The sequence below is a fragment of the Musa acuminata genome, chromosome BXJ1-1 (assembly GCF_036884655.1).
Source record: "Musa acuminata AAA Group cultivar baxijiao chromosome BXJ1-1, Cavendish_Baxijiao_AAA, whole genome shotgun sequence".
NCBI lineage: Eukaryota > Viridiplantae > Streptophyta > Magnoliopsida > Zingiberales > Musaceae > Musa > Musa acuminata.
In genome coordinates this window covers 26,937,683-26,953,345 of record NC_088327.1, presented here as the reverse complement: position 1 = coordinate 26,953,345, position 15,663 = coordinate 26,937,683, and the positions used below count along the sequence as shown (strand labels likewise).

The 15,663-nt window shown below is 57.1% G+C and overlaps 33 non-coding genes across 33 annotated transcripts; all 33 read right to left on the bottom strand.

Moving 5' to 3' along the window:
- Nucleotides 1-231: 231 nt before the first annotated feature.
- Nucleotides 232-350, bottom strand: LOC135592539 (5S ribosomal RNA). The gene has a single exon (XR_010479127.1). It is a non-coding gene; the product is annotated as a 5S ribosomal RNA (ribosomal RNA).
- A 350-nt stretch (nt 351-700) lies between these two features.
- LOC135593356 (5S ribosomal RNA) lies at nt 701-819 on the bottom strand. The gene has a single exon (XR_010479548.1). It is a non-coding gene; the product is annotated as a 5S ribosomal RNA (ribosomal RNA).
- A 350-nt stretch (nt 820-1,169) lies between these two features.
- Nucleotides 1,170-1,288, bottom strand: LOC135593967 (5S ribosomal RNA). The gene has a single exon (XR_010479918.1). It is a non-coding gene; the product is annotated as a 5S ribosomal RNA (ribosomal RNA).
- Nucleotides 1,289-1,638: 350 nt separating this feature from the next.
- On the bottom strand, nt 1,639-1,757 carry LOC135592509 (5S ribosomal RNA). The gene has a single exon (XR_010479106.1). It is a non-coding gene; the product is annotated as a 5S ribosomal RNA (ribosomal RNA).
- Nucleotides 1,758-2,107: 350 nt separating this feature from the next.
- LOC135593354 (5S ribosomal RNA) lies at nt 2,108-2,226 on the bottom strand. Its single transcript, XR_010479546.1, has one exon. It is a non-coding gene; the product is annotated as a 5S ribosomal RNA (ribosomal RNA).
- Nucleotides 2,227-2,576: 350 nt separating this feature from the next.
- On the bottom strand, nt 2,577-2,695 carry LOC135592477 (5S ribosomal RNA). The gene has a single exon (XR_010479073.1). It is a non-coding gene; the product is annotated as a 5S ribosomal RNA (ribosomal RNA).
- Nucleotides 2,696-3,045: 350 nt separating this feature from the next.
- On the bottom strand, nt 3,046-3,164 carry LOC135593350 (5S ribosomal RNA). The gene has a single exon (XR_010479544.1). It is a non-coding gene; the product is annotated as a 5S ribosomal RNA (ribosomal RNA).
- A 350-nt stretch (nt 3,165-3,514) lies between these two features.
- Nucleotides 3,515-3,633, bottom strand: LOC135593966 (5S ribosomal RNA). The gene has a single exon (XR_010479917.1). It is a non-coding gene; the product is annotated as a 5S ribosomal RNA (ribosomal RNA).
- Nucleotides 3,634-3,983: 350 nt separating this feature from the next.
- Nucleotides 3,984-4,102, bottom strand: LOC135587938 (5S ribosomal RNA). The gene has a single exon (XR_010476009.1). It is a non-coding gene; the product is annotated as a 5S ribosomal RNA (ribosomal RNA).
- A 350-nt stretch (nt 4,103-4,452) lies between these two features.
- Nucleotides 4,453-4,571, bottom strand: LOC135592443 (5S ribosomal RNA). The gene has a single exon (XR_010479057.1). It is a non-coding gene; the product is annotated as a 5S ribosomal RNA (ribosomal RNA).
- Nucleotides 4,572-4,921: 350 nt separating this feature from the next.
- LOC135593946 (5S ribosomal RNA) lies at nt 4,922-5,040 on the bottom strand. Its single transcript, XR_010479904.1, has one exon. It is a non-coding gene; the product is annotated as a 5S ribosomal RNA (ribosomal RNA).
- Nucleotides 5,041-5,390: 350 nt separating this feature from the next.
- Nucleotides 5,391-5,509, bottom strand: LOC135593346 (5S ribosomal RNA). Its single transcript, XR_010479542.1, has one exon. It is a non-coding gene; the product is annotated as a 5S ribosomal RNA (ribosomal RNA).
- Nucleotides 5,510-5,859: 350 nt separating this feature from the next.
- On the bottom strand, nt 5,860-5,978 carry LOC135593340 (5S ribosomal RNA). Its single transcript, XR_010479540.1, has one exon. It is a non-coding gene; the product is annotated as a 5S ribosomal RNA (ribosomal RNA).
- Nucleotides 5,979-6,328: 350 nt separating this feature from the next.
- On the bottom strand, nt 6,329-6,447 carry LOC135592415 (5S ribosomal RNA). Its single transcript, XR_010479034.1, has one exon. It is a non-coding gene; the product is annotated as a 5S ribosomal RNA (ribosomal RNA).
- Nucleotides 6,448-6,797: 350 nt separating this feature from the next.
- LOC135592389 (5S ribosomal RNA) lies at nt 6,798-6,916 on the bottom strand. The gene has a single exon (XR_010479018.1). It is a non-coding gene; the product is annotated as a 5S ribosomal RNA (ribosomal RNA).
- Nucleotides 6,917-7,266: 350 nt separating this feature from the next.
- Nucleotides 7,267-7,385, bottom strand: LOC135593944 (5S ribosomal RNA). Its single transcript, XR_010479903.1, has one exon. It is a non-coding gene; the product is annotated as a 5S ribosomal RNA (ribosomal RNA).
- Nucleotides 7,386-7,735: 350 nt separating this feature from the next.
- On the bottom strand, nt 7,736-7,854 carry LOC135593337 (5S ribosomal RNA). The gene has a single exon (XR_010479539.1). It is a non-coding gene; the product is annotated as a 5S ribosomal RNA (ribosomal RNA).
- A 350-nt stretch (nt 7,855-8,204) lies between these two features.
- On the bottom strand, nt 8,205-8,323 carry LOC135593334 (5S ribosomal RNA). Its single transcript, XR_010479538.1, has one exon. It is a non-coding gene; the product is annotated as a 5S ribosomal RNA (ribosomal RNA).
- Nucleotides 8,324-8,673: 350 nt separating this feature from the next.
- On the bottom strand, nt 8,674-8,792 carry LOC135592351 (5S ribosomal RNA). Its single transcript, XR_010479006.1, has one exon. It is a non-coding gene; the product is annotated as a 5S ribosomal RNA (ribosomal RNA).
- Nucleotides 8,793-9,142: 350 nt separating this feature from the next.
- LOC135592303 (5S ribosomal RNA) lies at nt 9,143-9,261 on the bottom strand. Its single transcript, XR_010478989.1, has one exon. It is a non-coding gene; the product is annotated as a 5S ribosomal RNA (ribosomal RNA).
- Nucleotides 9,262-9,611: 350 nt separating this feature from the next.
- Nucleotides 9,612-9,730, bottom strand: LOC135593940 (5S ribosomal RNA). The gene has a single exon (XR_010479902.1). It is a non-coding gene; the product is annotated as a 5S ribosomal RNA (ribosomal RNA).
- Nucleotides 9,731-10,080: 350 nt separating this feature from the next.
- LOC135588610 (5S ribosomal RNA) lies at nt 10,081-10,199 on the bottom strand. The gene has a single exon (XR_010476351.1). It is a non-coding gene; the product is annotated as a 5S ribosomal RNA (ribosomal RNA).
- Nucleotides 10,200-10,549: 350 nt separating this feature from the next.
- Nucleotides 10,550-10,668, bottom strand: LOC135593329 (5S ribosomal RNA). The gene has a single exon (XR_010479532.1). It is a non-coding gene; the product is annotated as a 5S ribosomal RNA (ribosomal RNA).
- Nucleotides 10,669-11,018: 350 nt separating this feature from the next.
- LOC135592266 (5S ribosomal RNA) lies at nt 11,019-11,137 on the bottom strand. Its single transcript, XR_010478972.1, has one exon. It is a non-coding gene; the product is annotated as a 5S ribosomal RNA (ribosomal RNA).
- A 350-nt stretch (nt 11,138-11,487) lies between these two features.
- LOC135592226 (5S ribosomal RNA) lies at nt 11,488-11,606 on the bottom strand. The gene has a single exon (XR_010478958.1). It is a non-coding gene; the product is annotated as a 5S ribosomal RNA (ribosomal RNA).
- A 350-nt stretch (nt 11,607-11,956) lies between these two features.
- Nucleotides 11,957-12,075, bottom strand: LOC135592158 (5S ribosomal RNA). Its single transcript, XR_010478929.1, has one exon. It is a non-coding gene; the product is annotated as a 5S ribosomal RNA (ribosomal RNA).
- A 350-nt stretch (nt 12,076-12,425) lies between these two features.
- On the bottom strand, nt 12,426-12,544 carry LOC135593933 (5S ribosomal RNA). The gene has a single exon (XR_010479901.1). It is a non-coding gene; the product is annotated as a 5S ribosomal RNA (ribosomal RNA).
- A 350-nt stretch (nt 12,545-12,894) lies between these two features.
- On the bottom strand, nt 12,895-13,013 carry LOC135593324 (5S ribosomal RNA). The gene has a single exon (XR_010479531.1). It is a non-coding gene; the product is annotated as a 5S ribosomal RNA (ribosomal RNA).
- A 350-nt stretch (nt 13,014-13,363) lies between these two features.
- LOC135592037 (5S ribosomal RNA) lies at nt 13,364-13,482 on the bottom strand. The gene has a single exon (XR_010478808.1). It is a non-coding gene; the product is annotated as a 5S ribosomal RNA (ribosomal RNA).
- A 350-nt stretch (nt 13,483-13,832) lies between these two features.
- Nucleotides 13,833-13,951, bottom strand: LOC135591916 (5S ribosomal RNA). Its single transcript, XR_010478687.1, has one exon. It is a non-coding gene; the product is annotated as a 5S ribosomal RNA (ribosomal RNA).
- Nucleotides 13,952-14,301: 350 nt separating this feature from the next.
- Nucleotides 14,302-14,420, bottom strand: LOC135593930 (5S ribosomal RNA). Its single transcript, XR_010479900.1, has one exon. It is a non-coding gene; the product is annotated as a 5S ribosomal RNA (ribosomal RNA).
- Nucleotides 14,421-14,770: 350 nt separating this feature from the next.
- LOC135593320 (5S ribosomal RNA) lies at nt 14,771-14,889 on the bottom strand. The gene has a single exon (XR_010479530.1). It is a non-coding gene; the product is annotated as a 5S ribosomal RNA (ribosomal RNA).
- Nucleotides 14,890-15,239: 350 nt separating this feature from the next.
- On the bottom strand, nt 15,240-15,358 carry LOC135591795 (5S ribosomal RNA). The gene has a single exon (XR_010478609.1). It is a non-coding gene; the product is annotated as a 5S ribosomal RNA (ribosomal RNA).
- Between the last annotated feature and the right edge of the window lie 305 nt (nt 15,359-15,663).

Here is a 15,663-nt window from a genome sequence, read left to right as displayed (position 1 = left end):
GAAGCTCTCTCCGAGCCCTAGCCCAACGACCGCGTATCGGTCACGGCAAGCTCGCGCCGAAACCATCGGCACTTTCTCGAACGATCTCGGAATCGCTATTGCGACCCCAATCCCGAAAGCTCTTTCCGAGCCCCACGATACTGACTGCGTAGCGGTCACGGCAAATTCCGTGCCCGAAAACAATCGTCTCGGAGGTCTACGGGAGATGTTTCGTATCTCGGGATTCAAAAAGAAGTGCAACACGAGGACTTCCCGGGGGGTCACCCATCCTAGTACTACTCTCGCCCAAGCACGCTTAACTTCGGAGTTCTGATGGGATCCGGTGGTTTAGTGCTGGTATGATCGCACCGGTTTCGGGTGCTTCGTCCCTCGCCTATGTGCACGTCGCGGCCGGCGCATCAACGTCCGGAGCCTCTTGCCCGTCACGAAACCGCCGGTGCTTTCTCGAACGATCACGAAATCCCTATTGCTAGCTCTCTCCGAGCCCTAGCCCAATGACTGCGTATCGGTCACGGCAAGCTCGCGCCGAAACCATCGGCACTTTCTCGAACGATCTCGGAATCGCTATTGCGACCCCAATCCGGAAAGCTCTTTCCGAGCCCCACGATACTGACTGCGTAGCGGTCACGGCAAATTCCGTGCCCGAAAACAATCGTCTCGGAGGTCTACGGGAGATGTTTCGTATCTCGGGATGCAAAAAGAAGTGCAACACGAGGACTTCCCGGGGGGTCACCCATCCTAGTACTCCTCTCGCCCAAGCACGCTTAACTTCGGAGTTCTGATGGGATCCGGTGGTTTAGTGCTGGTATGATCGCACCGGTTTCGGGTGCTTCGTCCCTCGCCTATGTGCACGTCGCGGCCGGCGCATCAACGTCCGTAGCCTCTTGCCCGTCACGAAATTGTCGGCGCTTTCACGAACGATCAGGAAATCCCTATTGGAAGCTCTCTCCGAGCCCTAGCCCAACGACCGCGTATCGGTCACGGCAAGCTCGCGCCGAAACCATCGGCACTTTCTCGAACGATCTCGGAATCGCTATTGCGACCCCAATCCCGAAAGCTCTTTCCGAGCCCCACGATACTGACAGCGTAGCGGTCACGGCAAATTCCGTGCCCGAAAACAATCGTCTCGGAGGTCTACGGGAGATGTTTCGTATCTCGGGATGCAAAAAGAAGTGCAACACGAGGACTTCCCGGGGGGTCACCCATCCTAGTACTCCTCTCGCCCAAGCACACTTAACTTCGGAGTTCTGATGGGATCCGGTGGTTTAGTGCTGGTATGATCGCACCGGTTTCGGGTGCTTCGTCCCTCGCCTATGTGCACGTCGCGGTCGGCGCATCAACGTCCGTAGCCTCTTGCCCGTCACGAAATTGTCGGCGCTTTCACGAACGATCAGGAAATCCCTTTTGGAAGCTCTCTCCGAGCCCTAGCCCAACGACCGCGTATCGGTCACGGCAAGCTCGCGCCGAAACCATCGGCACTTTCTCGAACGATCTCGGAATCGCTATTGCGACCCCAATCCCGAAAGCTCTTTCCGAGCCCCACGATACTGACTGCGTAGCGGTCACGGCAAATTCCGTGCCCGAAAACAATCGTCTCGGAGGTCTACGGGAGATGTTTCGTATCTCGGGATGCAAAAAGAAGTGCAACACGAGGACTTCCCGGGGGGTCACCCATCCTAGTACTACTCTCGCCCAAGCACGCTTAACTTCGGAGTTCTGATGGGATCCGGTGGTTTAGTGCTGGTATGATCGCACCGGTTTCGGGTGCTTCGTCCCTCGCCTATGTGCACGTCGCGGCCGGCGCATCAACGTCCGTAGCCTCTTGCCCGTCACGAAATTGTCGGCGCTTTCACGAACGATCAGGAAATCCCTATTGCTAGCTCTCTCCGAGCCCTAGCCCAATGACTGCGTATCGGTCACGGCAAGCTCGCGCCGAAACCATCGGCACTTTCTCGAACGATCTCGGAATCGCTATTGCGACCCCAATCCGGAAAGCTCTTTCCGAGCCCCACGATACTGACTGCGTAGCGGTCACGGCAAATTCCGTGCCCGAAAACAATCGTCTCGGAGGTCTACGGGAGATGTTTCGTATCTCGGGATGCAAAAAGAAGTGCAACACGAGGACTTCCCGGGGGGTCACCCATCCTAGTACTCCTCTCGCCCAAGCACGCTTAACTTCGGAGTTCTGATGGGATCCGGTGGTTTAGTGCTGGTATGATCGCACCGGTTTCGGGTGCTTCGTCCCTCGCCTATGTGCACGTCGCGGCCGGCGCATCAACGTCCGTAGCCTCTTGCCCGTCACGAAATTGTCGGCGCTTTCACGAACGATCAGGAAATCCCTATTGGAAGCTCTCTCCGAGCCCTAGCCCAACGACCGCGTATCGGTCACGGCAAGCTCGCGCCGAAACCATCGGCACTTTCTCGAACGATCTCGGAATCGCTATTGCGACCCCAATCCCGAAAGCTCTTTCCGAGCCCCACGATACTGACTGCGTAGCGGTCACGGCAAATTCCGTGCCCGAAAACAATCGTCTCGGAGGTCTACGGGAGATGTTTCGTATCTCGGGATGCAAAAAGAAGTGCAACACGAGGACTTCCCGGGGGGTCACCCATCCTAGTACTACTCTCGCCCAAGCACGCTTAACTTCGGAGTTCTGATGGGATCCGGTGGTTTAGTGCTGGTATGATCGCACCGGTTTCGGGTGCTTCGTCCCTCGCCTATGTGCACGTCGCGGCCGGCGCATCAACGTCCGGAGCCTCTTGCCCGTCACGAAACCGCCGGTGCTTTCTCGAATGATCACGAAATCCCTATTGCTAGCTCTCTCCGAGCCCTAGCCCAATGACTGCGTATCGGTCACGGCAAGCTCGCGCCGAAACCATCGGCACTTTCTCGAACGATCTCGGAATCGCTATTGCGACCCCAATCCGGAAAGCTCTTTCCGAGCCCCACGATACTGACTGCGTAGCGGTCACGGCAAATTCCGTGCCCGAAAACAATCGTCTCGGAGGTCTACGGGAGATGTTTCGTATCTCGGGATGCAAAAAGAAGTGCAACACGAGGACTTCCCGGGGGGTCACCCATCCTAGTACTCCTCTCGCCCAAGCACGCTTAACTTCGGAGTTCTGATGGGATCCGGTGGTTTAGTGCTGGTATGATCGCACCGGTTTCGGGTGCTTCGTCCCTCGCCTATGTGCACGTCGCGGCCGGCGCATCAACGTCCGTAGCCTCTTGCCCGTCACGAAATTGTCGGCGCTTTCACGAACGATCAGGAAATCCCTATTGGAAGCTCTCTCCGAGCCCTAGCCCAACGACCGCGTATCGGTCACGGCAAGCTCGCGCCGAAACCATCGGCACTTTCTCGAACGATCTCGGAATCGCTATTGCGACCCCAATCCCGAAAGCTCTTTCCGAGCCCCACGATACTGACAGCGTAGCGGTCACGGCAAATTCCGTGCCCGAAAACAATCGTCTCGGAGGTCTACGGGAGATGTTTCGTATCTCGGGATGCAAAAAGAAGTGCAACACGAGGACTTCCCGGGGGGTCACCCATCCTAGTACTCCTCTCGCCCAAGCACACTTAACTTCGGAGTTCTGATGGGATCCGGTGGTTTAGTGCTGGTATGATCGCACCGGTTTCGGGTGCTTCGTCCCTCGCCTATGTGCACGTCGCGGTCGGCGCATCAACGTCCGTAGCCTCTTGCCCGTCACGAAATTGTCGGCGCTTTCTCGAACGATCAGGAAATCCCTTTTGGAAGCTCTCTCCGAGCCCTAGCCCAACGACCGCGTATCGGTCACGGCAAGCTCGCGCCGAAACCATCGGCACTTTCTCGAACGATCTCGGAATCGCTATTGCGACCCCAATCCCGAAAGCTCTTTCCGAGCCCCACGATACTGACTGCGTAGCGGTCACGGCAAATTCCGTGCCCGAAAACAATCGTCTCGGAGGTCTACGGGAGATGTTTCGTATCTCGGGATGCAAAAAGAAGTGCAACATGAGGACTTCCCGGGGGGTCACCCATCCTAGTACTACTCTCGCCCAAGCACGCTTAACTTCGGAGTTCTGATGGGATCCGGTGGTTTAGTGCTGGTATGATCGCACCGGTTTCGGGTGCTTCGTCCCTCGCCTATGTGCACGTCGCGGCCGGCGCATCAACGTCCGGAGCCTCTTGCCCGTCATGAAACCGCCGGTGCTTTCTCGAACGATCACGAAATCCCTATTGCTAGCTCTCTCCGAGCCCTAGCCCAATGACTGCGTATCGGTTACGGCAAGCTCGCGCCGAAACCATCGGCACTTTCTCGAACGATCTCGGAATCGCTATTGCGACCCCAATCCGGAAAGCTCTTTCCGAGCCCCACGATACTGACTGCGTAGCGGTCACGGCAAATTCCGTGCCCGAAAACAATCGTCTCGGAGGTCTACGGGAGATGTTTCGTATCTCGGGATGCAAAAAGAAGTGCAACACGAGGACTTCCCGGGGGGTCACCCATCCTAGTACTACTCTCGCCCAAGCACGCTTAACTTCGGAGTTCTGATGGGATCCGGTGGTTTAGTGCTGGTATGATCGCACCGGTTTCGGGTGCTTCGTCCCTCGCCTATGTGCACGTCGCGGCCGGCGCATCAACGTCCGGAGCCTCTTGCCCGTCACGAAACCGCCGGTGCTTTCTCGAACGATCACGAAATCCCTATTGCTAGCTCTCTCCGAGCCCTAGCCCAATGACTGCGTATCGGTTACGGCAAGCTCGCGCCGAAACCATCGGCACTTTCTCGAACGATCTCGGAATCGCTATTGCGACCCCAATCCGGAAAGCTCTTTCCGAGCCCCACGATACTGACTGCGTAGCGGTCACGGCAAATTCCGTGCCCGAAAACAATCGTCTCGGAGGTCTACGGGAGATGTTTCGTATCTCGGGATGCAAAAAGAAGTGCAACACGAGGACTTCCCGGGGGGTCACCCATCCTAGTACTACTCTCGCCCAAGCACGCTTAACTTCAGAGTTCTAATGGGATCCGGTGGTTTAGTGCTGGTATGATCGCACCGGTTTCGGGTGCTTCGTCCCTCGCCTATGTGCACGTCGCGGCCGGCGCATCAACGTCCGGAGCCTCTTGCCCGTCACGAAACCGCCGGTGCTTTCTCGAACGATCACGAAATCCCTATTGCTAGCTCTCTCCGAGCCCTAGCCCAATGACTGCGTATCGGTCACGGCAAGCTCGCGCCGAAACCATCGGCACTTTCTCGAACGATCTCGGAATCGCTATTGCGACCCCAATCCGGAAAGCTCTTTCCGAGCCCCACGATACTGACTGTGTAGCGGTCACGGAAAATTCCGTGCCCGAAAACAATCGTCTCGGAGGTCTACGGGAGATGTTTCGTATCTCGGGATGCAAAAAGAAGTGCAACACGAGGACTTCCCGGGGGGTCACCCATCCTAGTACTCCTCTCGCCCAAGCACGCTTAACTTCGGAGTTCTGATGGGATCCGGTGGTTTAGTGCTGGTATGATCGCACCGGTTTCGGGTGATTCGTCCCTCGCCTATGTGCACGTCGCGGCCGGCGCATCAACGTCCGTAGCCTCTTGCCCGTCACGAAATTGTCGGCGCTTTCACGAACGATCACGAAATCCCTATTGGAAGCTCTCTCCGAGCCCTAGCCCAACGACCGCGTATCGGTCACGGCAAGCTCGCGCCGAAACCATCGGCACTTTCTCGAACGATCTCGGAATCGCTATTGCGACCCCAATCCCGAAAGCTCTTTCCGAGCCCCACGATACTGACTGCGTAGCGGTCACGGCAAATTCCGTGCCCGAAAACAATCGTCTCGGAGGTCTACGGGAGATGTTTCGTATCTCGGGATGCAAAAAGAAGTGCAACACGAGGACTTCCCGGGGGGTCACCCATCCTAGTACTCCTCTCGCCCAAGCACGCTTAACTTCGGAGTTCTGATGGGATCCGGTGGTTTAGTGCTGGTATGATCGCACCGGTTTCGGGTGCTTCGTCCCTCGCCTATGTGCACGTCGCGGTCGGCGCATCAACGTCCGTAGCCTCTTGCCCGTCACGAAATTGTCGGCGCTTTCACGAACGATCAGGAAATCCCTTTTGGAAGCTCTCTCCGAGCCCTAGCCCAACGACCGCGTATCGGTCACGGCAAGCTCGCGCCGAAACCATCGGCACTTTCTCGAACGATCTCGGAATCGCTATTGCGACCCCAATCCCGAAAGCTCTTTCCGAGCCCCACGATACTGACTGCGTAGCGGTCACGGCAAATTCCGTGCCCGAAAACAATCGTCTCGGAGGTCTACGGGAGATGTTTCGTATCTCGGGATGCAAAAAGAAGTGCAACACGAGGACTTCCCGGGGGGTCACCCATCCTAGTACTACTCTCGCCCAAGCACGCTTAACTTCGGAGTTCTGATGGGATCCGGTGGTTTAGTGCTGGTATGATCGCACCGGTTTCGGGTGCTTCGTCCCTCGCCTATGTGCACGTCGCGGCCGGCGCATCAACGTCCGGAGCCTCTTGCCCGTCACGAAACCGCCGGTGCTTTCTCGAACGATCACGAAATCCCTATTGCTAGCTCTCTCCGAGCCCTAGCCCAATGACTGCGTATCGGTTACGGCAAGCTCGCGCCGAAACCATCGGCACTTTCTCGAACGATCTCGGAATCGCTATTGCGACCCCAATCCGGAAAGCTCTTTCCGAGCCCCACGATACTGACTGCGTAGCGGTCACGGCAAATTCCGTGCCCGAAAACAATCGTCTCGGAGGTCTACGGGAGATGTTTCGTATCTCGGGATGCAAAAAGAAGTGCAACACGAGGACTTCCCGGGGGGTCACCCATCCTAGTACTACTCTCGCCCAAGCACGCTTAACTTCGGAGTTCTGATGGGATCCGGTGGTTTAGTGCTGGTATGATCGCACCGGTTTCGGGTGCTTCGTCCCTCGCCTATGTGCACGTCGCGGCCGGCGCATCAACGTCCGGAGCCTCTTGCCCGTCACGAAACCGCCGGTGCTTTCTCGAACGATCACGAAATCCCTATTGCTAGCTCTCTCCGAGCCCTAGCCCAATGACTGCGTATCGGTTACGGCAAGCTCGCGCCGAAACCATCGGCACTTTCTCGAACGATCTCGGAATCGCTATTGCGACCCCAATCCGGAAAGCTCTTTCCGAGCCCCACGATACTGACTGCGTAGCGGTCACGGCAAATTCCGTGCCCGAAAACAATCGTCTCGGAGGTCTACGGGAGATGTTTCGTATCTCGGGATGCAAAAAGAAGTGCAACACGAGGACTTCCCGGGGGGTCACCCATCCTAGTACTACTCTCGCCCAAGCACGCTTAACTTCAGAGTTCTAATGGGATCCGGTGGTTTAGTGCTGGTATGATCGCACCGGTTTCGGGTGCTTCGTCCCTCGCCTATGTGCACGTCGCGGCCGGCGCATCAACGTCCGGAGCCTCTTGCCCGTCACGAAACCGCCGGTGCTTTCTCGAACGATCACGAAATCCCTATTGCTAGCTCTCTCCGAGCCCTAGCCCAATGACTGCGTATCGGTCACGGCAAGCTCGCGCCGAAACCATCGGCACTTTCTCGAACGATCTCGGAATCGCTATTGCGACCCCAATCCGGAAAGCTCTTTCCGAGCCCCACGATACTGACTGTGTAGCGGTCACGGCAAATTCCGTGCCCGAAAACAATCGTCTCGGAGGTCTACGGGAGATGTTTCGTATCTCGGGATGCAAAAAGAAGTGCAACACGAGGACTTCCCGGGGGGTCACCCATCCTAGTACTCCTCTCGCCCAAGCACGCTTAACTTCGGAGTTCTGATGGGATCCGGTGGTTTAGTGCTGGTATGATCGCACCGGTTTCGGGTGCTTCGTCCCTCGCCTATGTGCACGTCGCGGCCGGCGCATCAACGTCCGTAGCCTCTTGCCCGTCACGAAATTGTCGGCGCTTTCACGAACGATCACGAAATCCCTATTGGAAGCTCTCTCCGAGCCCTAGCCCAACGACCGCGTATCGGTCACGGCAAGCTCGCGCCGAAACCATCGGCACTTTCTCGAACGATCTCGGAATCGCTATTGCGACCCCAATCCCGAAAGCTCTTTCCGAGCCCCACGATACTGACTGCGTAGCGGTCACGGCAAATTCCGTGCCCGAAAACAATCGTCTCGGAGGTCTACGGGAGATGTTTCGTATCTCGGGATGCAAAAAGAAGTGCAACACGAGGACTTCCCGGGGGGTCACCCATCCTAGTACTCCTCTCGCCCAAGCACGCTTAACTTCGGAGTTCTGATGGGATCCGGTGGTTTAGTGCTGGTATGATCGCACCGGTTTCGGGTGCTTCGTCCCTCGCCTATGTGCACGTCGCGGTCGGCGCATCAACGTCCGTAGCCTCTTGCCCGTCACGAAATTGTCGGCGCTTTCACGAACGATCAGGAAATCCCTTTTGGAAGCTCTCTCCGAGCCCTAGCCCAACGACCGCGTATCGGTCACGGCAAGCTCGCGCCGAAACCATCGGCACTTTCTCGAACGATCTCGGAATCGCTATTGCGACCCCAATCCCGAAAGCTCTTTCCGAGCCCCACGATACTGACTGCGTAGCGGTCACGGCAAATTCCGTGCCCGAAAACAATCGTCTCGGAGGTCTACGGGAGATGTTTCGTATCTCGGGATGCAAAAAGAAGTGCAACACGAGGACTTCCCGGGGGGTCACCCATCCTAGTACTACTCTCGCCCAAGCACGCTTAACTTCGGAGTTCTGATGGGATCCGGTGGTTTAGTGCTGGTATGATCGCACCGGTTTCGGGTGCTTCGTCCCTCGCCTATGTGCACGTCGCGGCCGGCGCATCAACGTCCGGAGCCTCTTGCCCGTCACGAAACCGCCGGTGCTTTCTCGAACGATCACGAAATCCCTATTGCTAGCTCTCTCCGAGCCCTAGCCCAATGACTGCGTATCGGTTACGGCAAGCTCGCGCCGAAACCATCGGCACTTTCTCGAACGATCTCGGAATCGCTATTGCGACCCCAATCCGGAAAGCTCTTTCCGAGCCCCACGATACTGACTGCGTAGCGGTCACGGCAAATTCCGTGCCCGAAAACAATCGTCTCGGAGGTCTACGGGAGATGTTTCGTATCTCGGGATGCAAAAAGAAGTGCAACACGAGGACTTCCCGGGGGGTCACCCATCCTAGTACTACTCTCGCCCAAGCACGCTTAACTTCGGAGTTCTGATGGGATCCGGTGGTTTAGTGCTGGTATGATCGCACCGGTTTCGGGTGCTTCGTCCCTCGCCTATGTGCACGTCGCGGCCGGCGCATCAACGTCCGGAGCCTCTTGCCCGTCACGAAACCGCCGGTGCTTTCTCGAACGATCACGAAATCCCTATTGCTAGCTCTCTCCGAGCCCTAGCCCAATGACTGCGTATCGGTTACGGCAAGCTCGCGCCGAAACCATCGGCACTTTCTCGAACGATCTCGGAATCGCTATTGCGACCCCAATCCGGAAAGCTCTTTCCGAGCCCCACGATACTGACTGCGTAGCGGTCACGGCAAATTCCGTGCCCGAAAACAATCGTCTCGGAGGTCTACGGGAGATGTTTCGTATCTCGGGATGCAAAAAGAAGTGCAACACGAGGACTTCCCGGGGGGTCACCCATCCTAGTACTACTCTCGCCCAAGCACGCTTAACTTCAGAGTTCTAATGGGATCCGGTGGTTTAGTGCTGGTATGATCGCACCGGTTTCGGGTGCTTCGTCCCTCGCCTATGTGCACGTCGCGGCCGGCGCATCAACGTCCGGAGCCTCTTGCCCGTCACGAAACCGCCGGTGCTTTCTCGAACGATCACGAAATCCCTATTGCTAGCTCTCTCCGAGCCCTAGCCCAATGACTGCGTATCGGTCACGGCAAGCTCGCGCCGAAACCATCGGCACTTTCTCGAACGATCTCGGAATCGCTATTGCGACCCCAATCCGGAAAGCTCTTTCCGAGCCCCACGATACTGACTGTGTAGCGGTCACGGCAAATTCCGTGCCCGAAAACAATCGTCTCGGAGGTCTACGGGAGATGTTTCGTATCTCGGGATGCAAAAAGAAGTGCAACCCGAGGACTTCCCGGGGGGTCACCCATCCTAGTACTCCTCTCGCCCAAGCACGCTTAACTTCGGAGTTCTGATGGGATCCGGTGGTTTAGTGCTGGTATGATCGCACCGGTTTCGGGTGCTTCGTCCCTCGCCTATGTGCACGTCGCGGCCGGCGCATCAACGTCCGTAGCCTCTTGCCCGTCACGAAATTGTCGGCGCTTTCACGAACGATCACGAAATCCCTATTGGAAGCTCTCTCCGAGCCCTAGCCCAACGACCGCGTATCGGTCACGGCAAGCTCGCGCCGAAACCATCGGCACTTTCTCGAACGATCTCGGAATCGCTATTGCGACCCCAATCCCGAAAGCTCTTTCCGAGCCCCACGATACTGACTGCGTAGCGGTCACGGCAAATTCCGTGCCCGAAAACAATCGTCTCGGAGGTCTACGGGAGATGTTTCGTATCTCGGGATGCAAAAAGAAGTGCAACACGAGGACTTCCCGGGGGGTCACCCATCCTAGTACTCCTCTCGCCCAAGCACGCTTAACTTCGGAGTTCTGATGGGATCCGGTGGTTTAGTGCTGGTATGATCGCACCGGTTTCGGGTGCTTCGTCCCTCGCCTATGTGCACGTCGCGGTCGGCGCATCAACGTCCGTAGCCTCTTGCCCGTCACGAAATTGTCGGCGCTTTCACGAACGATCAGGAAATCCCTTTTGGAAGCTCTCTCCGAGCCCTAGCCCAACGACCGCGTATCGGTCACGGCAAGCTCGCGCCGAAACCATCGGCACTTTCTCGAACGATCTCGGAATCGCTATTGCGACCCCAATCCCGAAAGCTCTTTCCGAGCCCCACGATACTGACTGCGTAGCGGTCACGGCAAATTCCGTGCCCGAAAACAATCGTCTCGGAGGTCTACGGGAGATGTTTCGTATCTCGGGATGCAAAAAGAAGTGCAACACGAGGACTTCCCGGGGGGTCACCCATCCTAGTACTACTCTCGCCCAAGCACGCTTAACTTCGGAGTTCTGATGGGATCCGGTGGTTTAGTGCTGGTATGATCGCACCGGTTTCGGGTGCTTCGTCCCTCGCCTATGTGCACGTCGCGGCCGGCGCATCAACGTCCGGAGCCTCTTGCCCGTCACGAAACCGCCGGTGCTTTCTCGAACGATCACGAAATCCCTATTGCTAGCTCTCTCCGAGCCCTAGCCCAATGACTGCGTATCGGTTACGGCAAGCTCGCGCCGAAACCATCGGCACTTTCTCGAACGATCTCGGAATCGCTATTGCGACCCCAATCCGGAAAGCTCTTTCCGAGCCCCACGATACTGACTGCGTAGCGATCACGGCAAATTCCGTGCCCGAAAACAATCGTCTCGGAGGTCTACGGGAGATGTTTCGTATCTCGGGATGCAAAAAGAAGTGCAACACGAGGACTTCCCGGGGGGTCACCCATCCTAGTACTACTCTCGCCCAAGCACGCTTAACTTCGGAGTTCTGATGGGATCCGGTGGTTTAGTGCTGGTATGATCGCACCGGTTTCGGGTGCTTCGTCCCTCGCCTATGTGCACGTCGCGGCCGGCGCATCAACGTCCGGAGCCTCTTGCCCGTCACGAAACCGCCGGTGCTTTCTCGAACGATCACGAAATCCCTATTGCTAGCTCTCTCCGAGCCCTAGCCCAATGACTGCGTATCGGTTACGGCAAGCTCGCGCCGAAACCATCGGCACTTTCTCGAACGATCTCGGAATCGCTATTGCGACCCCAATCCGGAAAGCTCTTTCCGAGCCCCACGATACTGACTGCGTAGCGATCACGGCAAATTCCGTGCCCGAAAACAATCGTCTCGGAGGTCTACGGGAGATGTTTCGTATCTCGGGATGCAAAAAGAAGTGCAACACGAGGACTTCCCGGGGGGTCACCCATCCTAGTACTACTCTCGCCCAAGCACGCTTAACTTCGGAGTTCTGATGGGATCCGGTGGTTTAGTGCTGGTATGATCGCACCGGTTTCGGGTGCTTCGTCCCTCGCCTATGTGCACGTCGCGGCCGGCGCATCAACGTCCGGAGCCTCTTGCCCGTCACGAAACCGCCGGTGCTTTCTCGAACGATCACGAAATCCCTATTGCTAGCTCTCTCCGAGCCCTAGCCCAATGACTGCGTATCGGTTACGGCAAGCTCGCGCCGAAACCATCGGCACTTTCTCGAACGATCTCGGAATCGCTATTGCGACCCCAATCCGGAAAGCTCTTTCCGAGCCCCACGATACTGACTGCGTAGCGGTCACGGCAAATTCCGTGCCCGAAAACAATCGTCTCGGAGGTCTACGGGAGATGTTTCGTATCTCGGGATGCAAAAAGAAGTGCAACACGAGGACTTCCCGGGGGGTCACCCATCCTAGTACTACTCTCGCCCAAGCACGCTTAACTTCAGAGTTCTAATGGGATCCGGTGGTTTAGTGCTGGTATGATCGCACCGGTTTCGGGTGCTTCGTCCCTCGCCTATGTGCACGTCGCGGCCGGCGCATCAACGTCCGGAGCCTCTTGCCCGTCACGAAACCGCCGGTGCTTTCTCGAACGATCACGAAATCCCTATTGCTAGCTCTCTCCGAGCCCTAGCCCAATGACTGCGTATCGGTCACGGCAAGCTCGCGCCGAAACCATCGGCACTTTCTCGAACGATCTCGGAATCGCTATTGCGACCCCAATCCGGAAAGCTCTTTCCGAGCCCCACGATACTGACTGCGTAGTGGTCACGGCAAATTCCGTGCCCGAAAACAATCGTCTCGGAGGTCTACGGGAGATGTTTCGTATCTCGGGATGCAAAAAGAAGTGCAACACGAGGACTTCCCGGGGGGTCACCCATCCTAGTACTCCTCTCGCCCAAGCACGCTTAACTTCGGAGTTCTGATGGGATCCGGTGGTTTAGTGCTGGTATGATCGCACCGGTTTCGGGTGCTTCGTCCCTCGCCTATGTGCACGTCGCGGTCGGTGCATCAACGTCCGTAGCCTCTTGCCCGTCACGAAATTGTCGGCGCTTTCACGAACGATCAGGAAATCCCTTTTGGAAGCTCTCTCCGAGCCCTAGCCCAACGACCGCGTATCGGTCACGGCAAGCTCGCGCCGAAACCATCGGCACTTTCTCGAACGATCTCGGAATCGCTATTGCGACCCCAATCCCGAAAGCTCTTTCCGAGCCCCACGATACTGACTGCGTAGCGGTCACGGCAAATTCCGTGCCCGAAAACAATCGTCTCGGAGGTCTACGGGAGATGTTTCGTATCTCGGGATGCAAAAAGAAGTGCAACACGAGGACTTCCCGGGGGGTCACCCATCCTAGTACTACTCTCGCCCAAGCACGCTTAACTTCGGAGTTCTGATGGGATCCGGTGGTTTAGTGCTGGTATGATCGCACCGGTTTCGGGTGCTTCGTCCCTCGCCTATGTGCACGTCGCGGCCGGCGCATCAACGTCCGGAGCCTCTTGCCCGTCACGAAACCGCCGGTGCTTTCTCGAACGATCACGAAATCCCTATTGCTAGCTCTCTCCGAGCCCTAGCCCAATGACTGCGTATCGGTTACGGCAAGCTCGCGCCGAAACCATCGGCACTTTCTCGAACGATCTCGGAATCGCTATTGCGACCCCAATCCGGAAAGCTCTTTCCGAGCCCCACGATACTGACTGCGTAGCGATCACGGCAAATTCCGTGCCCGAAAACAATCGTCTCGGAGGTCTACGGGAGATGTTTCGTATCTCGGGATGCAAAAAGAAGTGCAACACGAGGACTTCCCGGGGGGTCACCCATCCTAGTACTACTCTCGCCCAAGCACGCTTAACTTCGGAGTTCTGATGGGATCCGGTGGTTTAGTGCTGGTATGATCGCACCGGTTTCGGGTGCTTCGTCCCTCGCCTATGTGCACGTCGCGGCCGGCGCATCAACGTCCGGAGCCTCTTGCCCGTCACGAAACCGCCGGTGCTTTCTCGAACGATCACGAAATCCCTATTGCTAGCTCTCTCCGAGCCCTAGCCCAATGACTGCGTATCGGTTACGGCAAGCTCGCGCCGAAACCATCGGCACTTTCTCGAACGATCTCGGAATCGCTATTGCGACCCCAATCCGGAAAGCTCTTTCCGAGCCCCACGATACTGACTGCGTAGCGGTCACGGCAAATTCCGTGCCCGAAAACAATCGTCTCGGAGGTCTACGGGAGATGTTTCGTATCTCGGGATGCAAAAAGAAGTGCAACACGAGGACTTCCCGGGGGGTCACCCATCCTAGTACTACTCTCGCCCAAGCACGCTTAACTTCAGAGTTCTAATGGGATCCGGTGGTTTAGTGCTGGTATGATCGCACCGGTTTCGGGAGCTTCGTCCCTCGCCTATGTGCACGTCGCGGCCGGCGCATCAACGTCCGGAGCCTCTTGCCCGTCACGAAACCGCCGGTGCTTTCTCGAACGATCACGAAATCCCTATTGCTAGCTCTCTCCGAGCCCTAGCCCAATGACTGCGTATCGGTCACGGCAAGCTCGCGCCGAAACCATCGGCACTTTCTCGAACGATCTCGGAATCGCTATTGCGACCCCAATCCGGAAAGCTCTTTCCGAGCCCCACGATACTGACTGCGTAGCGGTCACGGCAAATTCCGTGCCCGAAAACAATCGTCTCGGAGGTCTACGGGAGATGTTTCGTATCTCGGGATGCAAAAAGAAGTGCAACACGAGGACTTCCCGGGGGGTCACCCATCCTAGTACTCCTCTCGCCCAAGCACGCTTAACTTCGGAGTTCTGATGGGATCCGGTGGTTTAGTGCTGGTATGATCGCACCGGTTTCGGGTGCTTCGTCCCTCGCCTATGTGCACGTCGCGGTCGGCGCATCAACGTCCGTAGCCTCTTGCCCGTCACGAAATTGTCGGCGCTTTCACGAACGATCAGGAAATCCCTATTGGAAGCTCTCTCCGAGCCCTAGCCCAACGACCGCGTATCGGTCACGGCAAGCTCGCGCCGAAACCATCGGCACTTTCTCGAACGATCTCGGAATCGCTATTGCGACCCCAATCCCGAAAGCTCTTTCCGAGCCCCACGATACTGACTGCGTAGCGGTCACGGCAAATTCCGTGCCCGAAAACAATCGTCTCGGAGGTCTACGGGAGATGTTTCGTATCTCGGGATGCAAAAAGAAGTGCAACACGAGGACTTCCCGGGGGGTCACCCATCCTAGTACTACTCTCGCCCAAGCACGCTTAACTTCGGAGTTCTGATGGGATCCGGTGGTTTAGTGCTGGTATGATCGCACCGGTTTCGGGTGCTTCGTCCCTCGCCTATGTGCACGTCGCGGCCGGCGCATCAACGTCCGGAGCCTCTTGCCCGTCACGAAACCGCCGGTGCTTTCTCGAACGATCACGAAATCCCTATTGCTAGCTCTCTCCGAGCCCTAGCCCAACGACCGCGTATCGGTCACGGCAAGCTCGCGCCGAAACCATCGGCACTTTCTCGAACGATCTCGGAATCGCTATTGCGACCCCAATCCCGAAAGCTCTTTCCGAGCCCCACGATACTGACTGCGTAGCGGTCACGGCAAATTCCGTGCCCGAAAACAATCG